The sequence below is a fragment of the Kogia breviceps genome, chromosome 6 (assembly GCF_026419965.1).
Source record: "Kogia breviceps isolate mKogBre1 chromosome 6, mKogBre1 haplotype 1, whole genome shotgun sequence".
Taxonomy (NCBI): Eukaryota; Metazoa; Chordata; class Mammalia; order Artiodactyla; family Physeteridae; genus Kogia; species Kogia breviceps.
Window position 1 is genome coordinate 60,523,686 of NC_081315.1, and position 13,128 is coordinate 60,536,813.

Consider the following 13,128-nt stretch of genomic DNA (forward strand, 5'->3'; position numbering starts at 1 on the left):
ATATTCTAGATTTAAAAGTCATAAACTTCCGATACCATCAAATTCAATAATGTATTTGACATAAAAAAAAGTTCCAACTCACAATTTAAAATGGAGTTTGTTTGTAAGAATAAAAGAAATAAATTTTGGCCTTGTTACTAATTTGCCATAAAGTTCTAAATAACTATAAAATGGAACTTTTAAAAATTGCTATTCCTAGTTACCTTCCCAAATTGTTGGAATGTTATGAAAGAGTAGATGAAGTTATGTTATGCTTATAAATGTGAAGTTAATTACCTCAATGAGCATTTTTATCATGGCTATCCTATTGTTCTGTCCTGGGTTCAAAGGCAAATTATATACTGACAATGATTATATATTGACAACTTTTGATTAAAGTTTCAAGTCTACATTTTATGTACCTTTGTTTTACAAACACTTAAACAGTATTCTCAATGCACTAGATACAGATTTTATTCTATGTACTTTACAGTTACTAACTCATTTAATCTTTAATATGACCCCATGGCATAAGTACTATTAATATCCCTATTTTAACAGAGAAGGAAACTGAGGCACAAAGAGGTTAAGTAACTTTCTCAAGATTAGAGAGTTAATATATGACAGAGCTAGGATTCAAGTCCATAGAGTCTGGCTCCAGAGGCCATGTACTTTCCTGATATAATATGCTGTTTTAGCAATATGGCCCTGGAACATTTGAACATCATGTCAACTGATAAGGTAAAATGTACTTTTGTGAAGGATGGCACTGAAATTGATTCTTATGTTGTTATAACTTTAAAATGTTGGCCTGGGCTCTGATGTATAGGTGATACCGTTTCCCAAGTATAGACTTTTTATCTACCTATGACCTCCTGGCCTTTCTTTGAATCTTTGTGCCTATATTCATTCTATAGCCGAGCATTTACTCAACACTCTCAACCCTAGAAGTCCATCTACAATCAGTGGTATGCAGTAGCCCCCTTATACTTGGACTATGCATATCCTTTCCCAACTCTGAGTTTAATGGCCTCACACTGATAGCTTGAAATCAGCCATGGTAGAAGTATATACAATAGGGAAACCAGAAAATGCCTTCTCCCCCATCCCTTTCTCCACCGCTTTGGAGATCTGGTTTATTTCTACAACACTACCTACAATATACTACCATTATGTCCCAGTATGAGCATATCCCAAAACACAAAACTTTTCACCCATCTTTACTTCATGCTCCCATATGGCATTAGGAAGTCAACATTCATGAGACTGAGCTCATCCCAGAACCCAAAGAAGAACCAAAAATGGTGAAATCTCAGCAGTGGGAGTATAAAGGAGTCCTCTTAGCTAAGGGAAAGCACTATATGGCACTTGTGCTTTCCCTTACAGGTCTGCACTTAAGGCAGACATTACTAATCAATTATGACATGACAGAGCCTGACCCCAGCCCCAGAATCCTCCTCAACATAGTTCTCTAGAGTCTAGACAGCCACTGCCAACCATTCAGATTTGGTACATGATGTGAAATTATTTACCACCCCTCCTAGAATCAGAAATTCTCATGATTCTCTATGATATTTCCACTCAGTATAATTTATATTGCTTCCCTAAGCTATAGAAAGATTTTTTTAAATGACTACAAAGGGAAACTATTTAAGTTGTTTGGATAATTTAAATATTTACAGCCTAAAATCTAGTTGCTATTCTTGCTGATATAACAGATTATATAATACTCTACAAGATATTTTGACATTTATAATTTTACTAAAGACTTTATACTCATGGATTGACATTTATCTATGATTAAAGATATATATATGTTTGATAATATTCCTTGGCTAATCAATGGAAATGTATGTATTCTTTGTTAGTGGAAAACAACCCAATCTTAATGTTCCCTACCTTGGTGATCAAAAGGAGAGAACTTCTTCTTACCACAGATCGAAATTTTATTATTAAAACATCTTCTGAAGATAGAACAGCCTAAAAAAGTTTAAATATTACCCATTTTCTCCTCGTCCTCCTCTTTTCCATCCCAACATCAAATTTTTATAAACTACGCCCTTAATTTTTTATGGTTTAGAAAAGGAAATGGTAGGGATGTGATACATTATTTCTAGAGCTTGAATAATTATGAGGTAAGGAGGGATCATTTACCTGTCATACAATAAAAACCATCTGTAAGTTATGAGATTGTGCTACCTGTATCTGATATGAATAAAGTCACTTAATAGCTACGTATATGGTGAAGAGAGTTTATTATTTCAAGAAATTACTATCCAGCCATGTGAAATGGCATATGCATTTGCAAAATTCCCAAATAATAAGAGACTATGTGCAAATGCCAAATAAGGGTTTTATAACAATAGCTGTTCGAGCAAAGCAAAGAAAGCTGAAGGTAAATGGAGAAGTTCTTTAAGAGCAAGATCCTGAAGTATGAGTGAGAATCAGATGGGTGAGAAAGAGTGAGAATAAAGGGAATGTGAGAGGGCTAGCATGAGCAAAGACTCAGAGGAAGGACTTGGCATGCCTTAGGGAACGAATACAGGCATCTACAGTGAGGGATAGTGGTCATAAAGAATGAGTGACTTTGAACGCCACACAAAGAGTTTGGGCTTTGTTTAGAATTATGTTTTGAGATTGGCCTCATCTCAGTCTATAAAGCCATTATATATTTATCTCATGGTTTTTTTGTTTGTTTGTTTGTTTGCGATACGCGGGCCTCTCACTGTTGTGGCCTCTCCCGTTGCGGAGCACAGGCTCCGGACGCGCAGGCTCAGCGGCCACGGCTCACGGGCCCAGCCGCTCCGCGGCATGTGGGATCTTCCCGGACCGGGGCACGAACCCGCGTTCCCTGCATCGGCAGGGGGACTCTCAACCACTGCACCACCAGGGAAGCCCTATCTCATGTTTTATAAGCAGAGGCGTACTAATCTAGCTATGAACGCTTGCTTTGCAAGAGTAAGTGTCTTATCTAATGTTACAAGAGCTGTGAAACAAGCACAGGATTTAGAGTTAGGAAGACCTGGATTTGAATTCTGGGACTGCCACTTACTAACCGATGATTTTTGTATGTTACTTAACCTCTCTGAACTTTTGGTTCTCGATGAAGGTAATATTACATAGCTACGGAGGCTGGGGAGGGGAGATAATTATGATTGGTCATGTTTCTTCCTTCCACTCCAGTTTTGTAATCAGTTGAGAGAGCAATACAGTATTTGGAGAGAGGGAGATCAAAATATTAGCTTCACTGGCAGCCTATATGGATTATCAAACAAGGTTCAGGTCTGTGCCACAGTAGGGCTTCCTAGTCCTGAACCGAAGGGGTGACAGTATCTGTTGGTTATCATCTGAGAGCTGACTGACTACTTTCATGAATACATGAGACAGACATCTTCAGAAATTACCAGAAATATTCAGGTGATCGGATGAGGCATTTCCAGGGTTTGACTTTGGCAAGGGTAATTGGAGTAGAAGGCATGAGGCAGCATATTACTATCAAAATGGCCCCATTTTAAATTCCATGCTAGAGAGGCCAGTGGAAATATGACACCAAAAGAAGCAAGTGAAATTATCACAGAGGTAAAGGTGGGAGCACAAACAAGGGAGAAACAATCAATTCTACCGGGAATGAAGAGTGAGCAGGAAAGGTTTCAGAGCCCTGGTGCTTCAAGAGGGAAGGAAAAACAGGCTCTATCCCTTCCATCTCTTTTAAGAGTAACCAAATGAATTCTTCGATCTGGCTGCTGTGAAAATATATGAGTCATAACTTAGGATCAGCTGGATATAAGAGGATTCCACCAGCAGTCCATGAAAACCAGTGTTTTTTAAGCATCTCTTGGGCCACTACAACAATCAGCAAGATGTTTAAACAGTTGAGTCCATTGTCAGCCCAGCCAGCTTTTAACTATATCACAAAAACTGGCCTAGGGATGCAGCCCAAGATTATTCCAGCCCTGCCAGAAATTCCCTTTCTGTTACAAATTTCTGCCCCAGTGGGGTTTTCATAGTTTTGGCATTTTCATTATAGATCAGTGAATCAGCTAGCGTACAGGCCAAGGAGAGAAAAAAATTAAACCTCCCAAAAAAAAGTCAACCCAGTTAGGATGTCTTCATCCATCTTTCAGTGGGAGAAAAATACAGCTGGGCTCAGTGACTTCTATCAAAAGCAAACATCACTAGTTGGATTGTTTTTTGTTTTTTGTACTCTCAAGTTTTGGAGGGCATAATAAAGACAAAGCCTCAGCAGCATCACTTAGACGATTTAGTTAGTTAGTTTGCAAAGCTTGGGTAGTGACACTTCTGCAAAATGCACAGGCACATGAGCAAACACAAGAGATGTGTGAATTCAGGAAAGCAGCCAAGTGCACATCAGAGCTGAGGAATGTCACAGTGAAATGAAGGAAACTTGTAAACACCTATCAGTATTTTTAGGTAGAGAATGTTCTAACATATTGCCAGTGGGTGCTGCCTATGCGTTCATTTCCCTAAGCTTTAAAATCAACTGATATTAAAGGTGATTTGAAAGCAATGAAAAATAACAGCTTTATTAATCTAGATGGTGTGTGTAAGAGAATGTGTGTGTACGTGTGAGTGCGGGTGCACAACGTGTGACTGGCTGCATGTACAGACTGCATTTGTAAAGTGGGTCTTGTACAGACGAGGGAGCCCTCTACTGATTAGAAACTGTATTAAAGATAAACTGTAGAGAGCTGCTTTTAGTGTATTGCTTGTGTATCCTCCAAAAAGCCAGACATTTTGCTTACTTCTTTTTCAGATCATGAGAGGAGACTTTTTTAAGGAAATGTAGATGTCAGTCATCGTGTGTGTGCAAGTATATACAATTCTGCTTAAGGTAAAAAGTCTTCAATTTATTTAAAAAGTACATCTACATCTACTCTTCAACCTTTTAATATAAAGGTGCTTTTGCTGTAACACAATTAATCCACAGATGTCTACATGACTATAATGAAAATGTGTGACAGAGATCACAAAAGCATGTGTCTATTATGGTACTTTGGTTCACCAGACGTTATTTTTCCCTGGTGGATGTATTATTTATTTTACACGTTTTTCCCAAATAGGAAAGAAGACAGTTTTCAGGGTGACAACAGGAACTTATTCATATGAGTATATTTAAATGGATTCTATTTTAATATGCATAATTAAATCATATTACTCTGGTCAGCCTAAATATATACTAAGACCTATATATAGTCAAGGGTAATATATACTTCTTTTTGTGTTTACATATCTGATTTTTAACTTCATGTTTTTGCAAAATGCAGTTTAATTCTTCAATCATTTAAGTCAATGGAAGAAAATGAAATATAATCAGAAATACTGTTCAGTTATTTTCAACATGGCTGGCCTAACAGTATTATGGGATAGTCTTCCTTACCTCCAAAATGTTGATTACTAGATTGTTTATTATTAGATTGCTAAGCACTCTGACCTTTAACAAAGAATTAACATTTTTCTTGGAAGTTGGCTTGAAATTTCATTTTTTTATGAATTGAAAAAGGAGGCTTTATGAAATCAGTATTTTTCTTAGAAGTAAACTCTCAGCTTGGTACCATGTGTTGGTAAAGAGCTACATCTGGAGTTAACATGGCAAGATAACTAAGACGTGAGAGTGAAGGAGCTTTAATATCCATCATCTTTTGACCACTAGCATTGATTTTGCTTCTATGCCAATGCCCCCTGCCTCTCCCACTGATCCATCATTCTTTCTGTGGTTCCAACATTAAAGGACAACCTCTGCCTTTCTTTCATTTGAGGATGAAATTAGAAAAGAGAAACCAGGTAAATCTAAGATAATCAATGTACCCGATCTAATAACAGCCACCATTTGTGGAATGCCTAATTGTGCCAGTCCCTTGCCAAAAATTAGCCCAAACATTATTAGAAAACTGCAAGGCAAATATCATTGTCCCTGGTTGTTGGTTGGTATTCTTTTGCTTGCAAATGATAAATCATATTCAAATGAAGTTGAGCAGAAGAAGGGGACTTCATTAGAAAGACACTGGAATGTCTCACAGAACCCAAAGTCAGTTAGTGCTACTTTCATAGCTTCGTTATAACTATGGTTAAAAAAAATAATCACAGTCTTTGCTTTCGGGTATTAAACTACAAGTTGAGATATTCTGTTCATTTCTGACCCTGATTTTTATTTTCTTTAAGACAGAAAATCATTTTTGCTGTTTTTCCTCATGTTTTCCACATATATCTGAGTAAAAGTAAATGTCAAATCGATTCATAAACCAGCTAAATAATTTTCATAAACCTGCTATCTAGCTTGTAATGCTTTCAGACTATAGGAGTGCACAGTAATCAACTCTAACAAGAGAGATAAGAGTTTCGCATTTGGTTTTTATTTCTGTCACTTGTGATTCCTAAGCAAAGCACTGGCAGATCCCTCTGGCACCCCACCCCTTCCTCGTGTGGTGAAGATGCTGGTCCATGTACTGACTAGGGAAATGGCCATGTAAGTAGGATTGGCAAGACTGCAGCAGCAGAGACTACTGTGCCTGTTCTCATAGTTTAAATGTATCTCCACCTTGCCGATGGAGCAAATGGTGACTCTGAATCTAAATGCTCCTAATCTTGTCTAATTTGCACCATCCTTGGAATCTTCCTTTCAGTTTAGCTTGTCTGCTTGACTCTGCTTTGAGGTTTTGCTCCAGTGTCCAACTCCATAGAGGAGTCCCCTGTACAGCAAGCCTGAGTGATCATTCAGTCTCCAGATGGAGAGCAGACATCAGTGCATGGTACCTGGATTAGAATATTAATTAGGTAGTGGGGGTGAGGATAAGGTAAGATAAGGTCACTCAGGAAATCTGATTTCTTTTCACTCCTGAGGACATTTTTTGGGACAGGGAGGCCATGATGATGGGATCGGGTTGAGCTGTGTTGGGAAAGGCAATCTGGTGCATGCAGTCTTTTGACCCCCAATAGGCCACGTAAAAATGGACCTAGGGCCTGGAACACTTCCTCACCAAGAGATAAAGAGTTCACACAGTCTGTGCTGGATTTGTTGCCTACAACAGGAGTATCTTTCCCTGTGTTCAAGCTCAATGTATGCTCCTTTTTCCTCCTTAAGTGTGTGTGTTAACATGGCGCCTCACCAACCCTACTAGTATACCTCTTCTCCACGGGGAGGGGATGGGGTCCTTCCACTGTGGCACGAGAGGAGTTAAGTAGGCCAGTTGCTATGGGGAGAGAGCCCCTAGCCATGGGGCTCCAATACCCACTATTGGAGCTGGTATGGTTCTGTCTCTCTTCTTTGAAGTAAAGCATTGTTCCATCCAGTGCTTGATCGTGTTCTGTTTTCCTGGGCAATTTCAATACCAAGATGCAATGGGCAGAAGTGTATGGACTTCTATTCCTAGTAGTCAGCATAGGGATGATCTTTGCTATCCTCCTTGTAGTCAGATCCTCCACTGGGATTGCTAACCAGTGCAAGGTGTTCTGCTCAATAAGGTGGTTTCACTTACAACAAATACCTGCTTCCCTTAGACTGTTCTCCTATCACCAGATGAGAGCAGGATCCTGTTGTACAGTTTGTTGGGAAGTGGACACATTCACATACCCCATGTATATAGTATCCCTTAGATTACAACCACAGACAAGATGCATGTGCATGGTACCCCTTGGAGCTGTGCAAGAAGAAAACTGCTGTTTCTTGATTTCACCTGATACTGGACATGGGTTATGCAGGGTCTCTGTTCTGTTCAGTGATCAGAAATGGATACATAATATTTGGGCACAGATATAAAGTTTGTACAGACAGAGGGAATTTAATCAAGCCTGAAAAAATATGATTGCATGTTACTTCTTAGAAGAATCATTTAGTATGCTACATTTCCAATGAGTTAATTTAACTGTCTGGGAAAAAAATCCATGGAATATTATGCTCATGTACACTCAGCAAAGCAGCAGTATTATTTTAATTTGGAAGCTGTTACCCCACGTCATTTATAACTACTAGGTAAGCAAACTGATTCTTTTATATATGCAGTTGTCTACTAAATAAAAATAGGCAGTTATTCTGTACCTTTCTAGTACCTTTGTCTCGTGATAGGAGTGTGTTCTAACGTTTTCTCTTTGTTCTTCATAATGGCACTGTTTTGTAATACTTTTCAAAATGCAAGACTCTCCAAACTTTATAGCTGACTTACCTGAAAGCACACTGTCTCATGGGTTCACTGGACTGAAAATGTAGTTCTGGTTCAAGAGCACACAGGGATAAAATACATCCTGTCCAGGAAAGGCCTGGGCTGAGCCATTCCGTTGAGCATGTCACAGCGCTAGTCACCTTCCCAGTCTAGGGATGTTAAGAATACATTTTCACCATGCAGCAGTTTGGTCTCACTAGACTCTGTTGGAAAACACCATCTGTTGTTTCTGGAAAACTCTTAGACATTTTATTGACACTCGAAGCCCTATTTCATTTCCTGAACATTTGTTCCCTTGAAAACCTGATGCCTCTTAAAATTTAAATATATAAAAAATAAACTTAAAATGTAATACCCAGGGAAGTTTATGATTAAATAATGTTTATAAATAATATAGCTCAGTTCTTGGAATATAGGAAACACTCAATAGATATTATCAATATTGCCATAATCCTTCTTAGTATTCAAGTGAGATTTTGCCAATTGTTCTTAAATTACATATAGAATCCACATCAGTGTTAAATAAATTTGACTACTCTAGATGTCAGCGTAAATAATCATAAAATGTTGCGAAAGTTTAAAATCCTAAGTTGGCAATTACTCTTCTATCTAATTGCAGGAGTTAATGAGTGACTGTGAACTCGGTCATTTGCATAACTCAACTGTGTCAGTGTTTAGGGTACTCTGCAAAGATATGAATTCAGGGTCCCACAATTTGGAGTTATGAACCTGGATTCGATCCCAGTTCTCCTGTTTAGTAGCTATATGCCTTGAAATGATTCACAGTCTCTGCATGATCCAGATTCTCTACCTTTTTCTGAACTACTCTTCCTTGACAAAGACTCTCCAAAGACATTTCACATCCAGAAAGCAGAACAACGGTTAAGAATGTGGAATAAAACAGAGACCTACTAAAGCATGGACTTGAGGATATGGGGAGGGGGAAGGGTAAGCTGTGGCGAAGTGAGAGAGTGACAGGGACATATATACACTACCAAATGTAAATTAGATAGCTAGTAGGAAGCTGCCGCATAGCACAGGGAGATCACCTCTGTGCTTTGTGACCACCTGGGGGGGGTATAGGGAGGGTGGGAGAGAGGGTGATGCAAGAGGAAGAGATATGGGAACATATGTATATGTATAACTGATTCACTTTGTTGTAAAGTAGAAACTAACACACTATTGTAAAACAGTTATACTCCAATAAAGATGTTAAAAAAAAAGAATGTGGAATTTAGCATCTGATGGATCTAGTGGGGTCCCCTTTCTAAACTCACTAGCTATGTGACCTTGGGAAGCTTCCCAAACCTCTATATAAAACTCAGTTTCTTATTCTGGAAACTGAAAATAAAATTAGTATTAACTTCATAGTTGACTGTGAAGATTTGACAATTTCGTAAAGAAATATTCATAGCATAGCACTTGCAACATGCTTGAGTTTTGAAAGGTTATTAGTTCTAACAATTATCTTTATTATTATTTTATCTCAGTTTTCTCATCTCTAAAAAAGAAAAATTGTATCAGTTTTGTCTATGCTATATATTGTTTTGAGTATCAAATAAGGCAATGTGGTATATAAAACCTGGTATATAAAAAGAAAATTTATAAATTATTTTCTTGGGCAGAAGAATACTTGGAAAACAGTGTCAAATGCTATGGCTTATAAAATGTCTTGCCAGAAGACATTTAATATTAAGGTTCTCTATGTCTACTACTATAAGAGTAAAAAATAACTCTGGAACTGTAGTTAATATTACCCAGCTATTGTGACCTGTCAAGGAGAAAGCTACATTGTCCTAGATCAGTAGGTTAATCTAGTTAAAGTTAAACTTACTGGTGTCATATATATAAAATAGCTGTTTCAGTTAAAATTTCTCTTTTTAATTAACAGATGGGGCATTGTAATTTATTGCTGTTGTTCTCAATATTCTCCAGATAGGAAGGCTGCTGTTTCTAAATATTCAATCTCTTTTAAGATTCTCTGAAAATTAAAAATGTGAAAGACTATTAACCAGTGGTAAATATTCCTTGAAACCTGTGTACCTAGAGAGGTCTTGTTTTTTCATAGACAGATTTACATATTCTTTATATTCTTCTAAGCAGATTGCCAGATTTTCATTCTCGAATTTGTGTACTGGTCACCCTGAAGAGTTGTTTAACACAGTATTGTATAGTTCTGGAATAGTTTGGGGCGGTTTTTTGAAGATATTTTTGTAACGTTGCTATGTAGATGATTCTATCTTTTCTTCAAAATTGTTAGAACTCTTGATGCAAATACAAAACAGTGTGCATAATATTTTAATATATGTTCATATTGAGACTCATCTGAAAATATTTAGTACAACTTATCAAAATGGTATTCAAATTCAGGCTTTTTTCTGTTATACTGGTCAATTGAATTGAATCTAAATTGGAAAATTCAAACAAATAATAAATGCACACAAAACGAGACACGAGTAAGCTGTGTGTAATGATTGGAATTAAAATTAGCATCCTCTCCGGGGAGGGGGAGGTGTAAGCTGGGACAAAGTGAGAGAGTGGCATGGACATATATGCACTACCAAACATAAAATAGGTAGCTAGTGGGAAGCAGCCACATAGCACAGGGAGATTAGCTCAGTGCTTTGTGACCACCTAGAGGTGTGGGATAGGGAGGGTGGGAGGGAGGGAGATGCAAGAGGGAAGAGATATGGGGACATATGTATATGCATAACTGATTCACTTTCTTATAAAGCAGAAACTGACACACCATTGTAAAGCAATTATACTCTAATAAAGATGTTAAAAAATTAGCATCCTCTCATCTCTTGTCTGACCTTAAATGAAATATATTTTAAGAATCTATCCATAATCCTCTTCTCTTTTCCATAATGCTTTCCATGAGAGATAGTATCCAATCTTTTTACTTTAAATTCTACTCTTACTCTCAGTGACTTTCCTTTTCTATCTTTCTTCTGAAATTCGAATCTGTATTTCCAGAAATCCGCCAGACATTTCCAGATGTTCTACCAGTGTGTCCTATATGACCGCCATTGAACTATCCTCTCCACTGTTTTCCATATATTCTGTTCTTTTTTCCATATATCTGTTCTTTTTTATTTTTCCTATATTATTGAATGCCATATCATCCACCTAAACCTCCAAAGTAAGAAAGCTTAGAAACGTTATCAGCTTTTCTTTTTCACCCATTTTTCACATCTAAGTATCTCTCAGTACTGTCTCTCCTCTTAGTTGAATCACTGTTTTAGTCCAGTTTCTCCCCATTTCCTTTCTAAATATCTTTAAATTCTTTATTAAAGCAAGCTTCTTAGCTGCACTTTAATGGGGTGATATAAAAAACATCACAGCATTAATCCCATCAACACCAAAGTTACTGCAATCACATTCATTTATAAGCATTCGTTAAATTTGCTATCACCATCACCACATTATTGCAATGTCAGAGAAACTGAGTCATTTCACTTCTTCCAGAAAAATTATATCGACACGGTTACTGAAAGCTTTCAGTAATAGGGAGAAAAAATTTTTTTTAACTATTTCGACACAGAACAGAATGTTCAGGATCCTATATTTAATAAAAATATCAGCAAACAGGGTACCATCTTGGTCTATAAATGATGTTCTCCACAAGGGACTTACAAGTGTTTTTAAAACACCACTAAGGGGACATTGGTGAAAGTTTATCTTTGACACATTTTTTAAAAACCTGTTAGTAGCTTTGCCATAAAACTGATTTAAGGTAGTTGGTTTTTTTTTTCGGAAACATTTAGAACAATCCAACACTTGGTATTAATACTCAGATCAGCACACTGTACTAAAACATAACAGCAACATTTTATAGACTAGCTGCAGTTTTCACTAGCTGTGTTCACCAACCATTTAACAGAATTGTAGTGTTCTCCTAAGCCATATGCATGTCTCATATAAACAAGTATTAATGGGTTTTTTAGATATTCTTCACCAACTACAGGAGGAGGAGAATCTGCCTGTATTATCTCTATTGGTGTTCATAAAATGTGAGACAGCGCTCTTAGCTCAAGCTGACCTCCCCTTGCAGCGGTGTTTATGATATCATCACAGTACTTTCCAAACTCTTCTGAAGTATACATATCTCCTGTATTAGGATTTGTTAAAAATGGCAGAAAGTCTTCCACGTGGCTTTGCATATAGTCAGCAGTCTGACATCTTAAGGCAGCCACAGTCAGACTGCAGTCCTGTTCTTTCAGTTGATCTTCAATGGCTCTGTACATACAGTGGCCATCAGATGAAATCTGTTTAATTTCCAACTGTCTAGCTGCCAATATTTGAGCAAGTTTTTCACTTTCTACATGTCTAGCTCCAGTTAAGTTTTCAATTTCAGCTTCAGCTATCCTTTCTTCCTGCTCCTTTTCCAGTGCAACATTTTTGTCCCATCTCTCTTGTGCTTTTGATATCCCAAATGGCTGATTCTCAAGATCGAAGTTTGACATATTGACAGCAACAGAATCTATTTTACTCTCCTTAGAAGACAGCTTCAATTGCTCCAGCTTCTTTTTAGGTTTCTGTTCCATTTCTGCTTCTAACTTAGCAACATCTTCAGTAAGTTGCTTCCTCCTCTTTTTGTCAATCTTGGGGACAGCATTCTTCATACCCTGAATTTTGGCTTGCAACTCCTTCTCTTTGCGATGCCTTCTCACCAGCTGTTCCTCCTCATCAAGCTCCTCAGTCAAGAGTGCCTCCATGGCGACTAGGTAACCCGCTTCCCATATTATTTTATATTAACTCTGTGTTTGTCTCTACTCTCCCTCTCCTCCAGTGTAACCACATTTGTTAAATATGATTCATAAAATATATATCTCCTCATGTTACATGCTTAAAACCCTTCCTTGGGCTCCTATGACTATTAAAATCCAAATCCTCATGTGCCAATCAAGAGCTTTAACAATCAAGCCTCATTTTATCTTTACAGACTTGGGCTTACAATTGTCCCTGTGTC

At 37.6% G+C, this 13,128-nt stretch overlaps 1 pseudogene; it reads right to left on the reverse strand.

Annotated features, from left to right (window-relative positions):
- Nucleotides 1–11,923: 11,923 nt before the first annotated feature.
- On the reverse strand, nt 11,924–12,883 carry LOC131758418 (deubiquitinase OTUD6B pseudogene; annotated as a pseudogene).
- Between the last annotated feature and the right edge of the window lie 245 nt (nt 12,884–13,128).